Source organism: Callorhinus ursinus, unplaced genomic scaffold (genome assembly GCF_003265705.2).
Source record: "Callorhinus ursinus isolate GAN/ISIS: 27379988/994484 unplaced genomic scaffold, GSC_fseal_2.0 scaffold112, whole genome shotgun sequence".
Lineage (NCBI taxonomy): Eukaryota > Metazoa > Chordata > Mammalia > Carnivora > Otariidae > Callorhinus > Callorhinus ursinus.
The window spans coordinates 1,182,580-1,187,052 of NW_027397174.1; positions in this window are offsets into that span (position 1 = coordinate 1,182,580).

The window sequence follows — 4,473 nt, forward strand, 5'->3', positions numbered from 1 at the left end:
TGGGTATTAAGGAGAGCACCTGTGGTGATGAGCACTGGGTGTTATACACAACTAATGGATCGTTGAACACTACATCAAAAACTAATGATGTATTATATGTTGGCTAGTTGAACATAATAAAAAAAATCAATGCACACATGTAACAGAAATGTTACCTGTAACCAGCACCATCGAGGATTAACAGGAATATTTTTTTTGAAGATTTCAAACGAACTCAACTTTCAGCATAACTGTAACTAATCTAAAGTATTTATACACATTGGAGCCCTATTTGTCATAGACTTTTGAGTTTATTGTTGGGACCACATAGTAGGACCATTAATTTGGGGGGATTTTGTTTTTTTTGTTTGTTTGTTTTGTTGGTTTTTTTATTGTTGTTTTTTTGCTTTTGTCTTTAAAATTATTGTAAATCTCTGTATGCACTTTGCTTTTTTATTAAACATACTTGAAGGTGGCCATGATTCTTACACTAACACCAGCATGGACCTGCTTTTCCATTGTGTTTCAGATGTGACCCAAGTAGTCAGCCTGCTGTGAAGTTAACATTGCCAGGATGAATCTTCCACAAAAATAATTTCAATTTTTATCAGTATTTAATAACAAGAGATATTAATGCATTAATGGTAATAGATTTTTCATTTAATATAAATTGAGGATGCTTTTCTAGTTGTGAATGAATGCTGACAATTTGGTTTTTTTTTAAGATTTTATTTATTTGACAGAGAGAGACACAGTGAGAGAGGGAACACAAGCAGCGGGAGTGGGAGAGGGAGAAGCAGGCTTCCCACTGAGCAGGGAGCCCGATGGATGTGGGGCTCAATCCCAGGACCCTGGGACAATGACCCGAGCCGAAGGCAGACGCTTGACGACTGAGCCACCCAGGTGCCCCAGACAATTTAGTAAGTTTTAAAAATTGTTAAATATGTAACATCAAGCTTAGGTTTAAAAAAGTAAAGCTGGTAAACTGGATCTTTGTCACTTGCTTAAAAAAATGCAAAGGTGTTTGGTGCAAAAAAACAAACCAAAACAAAACCAAAAAACCAAAAAACCCTAAAGTCTTCATTCCTTTATCCTTTCTTTCCAAACCTTCTTCTATATCAGTGTTCATTTACATAAGTGACAACTCCATTATTCTAGTTGTTATGTCCATCCTTGAGTCTTTTCTTTCTCTAACACCCCAAATGTAATCTATCAAGAAGTCCTTTTGGCTATGCCACTCAAAATATATATAGAATACAACCCCCTTTTATGACCTGCACTGCTACTACCCCATCAAAGCTTGCATTATCTCTCACCTATATTACCTTAATAGCCTCCTAACAGGTTTTCTTGCTTCTGTTACTGTACTCCCCACATTCTATCTCCTCAGAAAAACCAGAGTGGTTCTGTTAAACGATAAGTGAGATAACGTCATATCTCATCTCAAAATCTGTATAGCTTCCCAGATCATTTTCTTTCCTTGATCATTCCACCTTAGCAGGGCCAGGACTAGAGTGAGGCAAAAGAGGAACCGAATACACAAAATTTAAGGAAGCATTCATTCTCAGGGCCTAAACCTTGTCCTGGCCCTGTACTCTAGCCATATCAACTTCCTTGCTGTCCTTCAAAAATCCCAAGAATGTTTTGGCCTTGGGTCCTTTGCATTTGATGTGTCCACTGCCTTGAATATGTTCTTCCACCCAGTACTTGCATGTTTTGCTTGAGCTCTTCATTCAGGTTGCTATGAAAATCGCCTTGTCAATGAGGCTCTACCTCACACTCTCACTCTGTTATTCTGTCCCTTTATGCCTCTCTAGTTTTCTTCTTAGTACTTACCACCACTTAATATATTATATCTTTATTCATTTATTGCCTATATCTACTACAAGAATGTAAGCTCAATGAAAACAGAAATTTTGTTTTATTTTGTGCTGTGTCCCCAGGAATTGGAATAGTGCCTGGTCCATTGTAAGCATTCCATAAATTATTTTTTGAATGAATGAATATATACAGCCTCTTATTTTTTACCTTTTTTCATTTCATTCCTTGCAAACAACACATGCTTAGATGATTTTTTACTCAATTTTACAGAGTTTGTCTTTTAAAGAGATAATTGAGATTATCCATATTTTGTATAATGTTTGATACACTTTATTTAATTACATATTATTTAATATACGTTATTTAATAAACGTTATTTATTTTACATTGTTTTGCCCAAGTTTGATCATTTGATCAAGCTATTAATTCAGTCTTTCCTTCATTAATTTGTGAGCTCTAATATGCTTTACCGTTTCATTAATTGTTACCTCAACTTTCAAACACATTTGCCTCCGCTATTATTTGAAAACATGATTTCTTCTCTATTAAGATTTCAGCCACTCCAATATTTTTATTTAGAATATTTTCTTATTTATTTGGAATACTTTCACTTTTCTCCCTCTACTAAATTCATACTTTTTCTAATAAGATCTTTAGAATGTGTTTACTTCTCTGTTTGCACTCCTTTTTTAATCCACCACTCTTATTTTTCATAGATGAGGTAGTACTTTTAGTTCTAGACATAGAAATATGGAACTTCTATTTCAAAAGTCCTTATTTAACATTTATATTACCCATTTCTAGATAGTCTATTATTATCCACTTACATTAACTACTATATTTCATATGCAGACCTTTTTTTCTCTTCAGGGATTGTTCCCCTATTGTTTGATTAATTTGGTTGCTTTCCATGTTTTTTTCTCCTTCTGGAGCTGAAATTATTCACATATTTGGCCTCCTGCATCTATATATCAATGTAGATCCATGCCATAGAGCTTTTTGATATTGATCCCTAGGCACTTGTTTAGCTCACAGTATAAGAAGCCCAGCACCAATTCTTTTTGTTATATTTATCACAGTATCAAAAACTTCATTTGTCTCCAGGCTATAGGTGCCATTTGATCCAGGTGAGGCAGATAATTCAGAGTTAGTAGAGGAAAAGTGAGCTTTGTTCAGATATCCATCTTTCTAGAGGGTAGGTTTTAAATGGCAGTTCACTTGGGAGAGCATTGTTTTCTTCTAAAAGCATGGGAGATAACATATTTTTCTTCTCTTTCCCTATTTCTTCCTCACTTTTGTTTGTAATGGTAAGGGTACTTTCACCTAGGTGTACTCAGAAACTTTGGCCTTCTCTCCTGCTACTTCTTTTGTATACTCTTCCTCACAAAACTCTGAAAAAATAGTGTGGTTTGAGGCATACTCTTCTTTAGAAGAGGCTAAGCTATTTCTTAACCAGAGTTATTCTTTGTTTTTTTTTAATCTGTTCATTCATTTAAAAATATTAAGTACCTATTCTGTGCCAAACAGTGTTCTAAGTGAGTTAGACATATACAGTCTCTACCCTCATGAAACCTATATTCTATTGTGAAGAAATAATCACAAGTTAATTTCATATAGCTATAAAGTATAGAAGGAAACTGTGGGATGATGATGGGGAGTACTGGGATAAGAATGTGAATCAATAATATCTTGGAGAGGAAGGTTTGAGTAAAGAAGACTGGTAAAAAATAAAGGGAAAACTTTTGATAGTAGAAATCCTTGTCTACCACTACACAAAGGTAGGAAAAACAAACACGGCTTGCTCTTTTTCAGAACTTCATGTCAAATTATAAAAACAATTTGTAGCTTAGAAATATATAATCAGGAATAAGTTATACCCCTGACCAGGTAGAATAAAGTTTCATATCAACAATTTAACAAATTTCAGAAGAACCCCGGTGCTCCAACTAAAGCTGTGCACAAATCTTAACTGAGCTTCCCATTTATATTCACCTGTCCCCAAAGTTAGAAATGAAAATTCATGGGCCTCTCCTCAGACCTAGGAATTTGTATTTTAACAAGCCCTCCAAGTGACCCTTATCTAAGGTAAAGTTTGATAAATGCAAATTTAGAGCATAATATATAGGTAGAAAGAACTTTAAGTTGCCAACATTTTATTAGTGCAAAAAAGGAGGTCTAGAATAGGTAGGATCACCCATGTTAACATATAAGCAGGGTGAAAAGAAATACCATAGCCAATACTCAAACACACTAGGGGAAAAGTAGTCAAAAGAACTAAATCTGGAAGAAAATATATAACAAATACTGAAAGTCACCCCTCATCTTCCTCAAGTAATAAAATTCCTGTGTTATGTCTGGGCATATGGTTGCACAGTTAGAAAGTGATATTGCTCAGCCTTTGTTACAGCTAGATGTGGCCATATAATTAAGTTCTGGCCAATCGGATGTGGGAAAAAGTAATAATGCTTCACTTTCAGATCCTCCTCTTGAAAGGAATGAGTACGCTCACCTTCCCCTTCCCCTTCTTACTGGCTGTAGATATGAAAATAGTAACTGGAGAAGCCTGCTTAGACACAGACATTGAAACTACACATTTTGTCCTACCAGCTACATACCACCACCTTACCTCTGAACTATAATGTGAAATAGGATAAAATTGTATCTTGTTTGAGC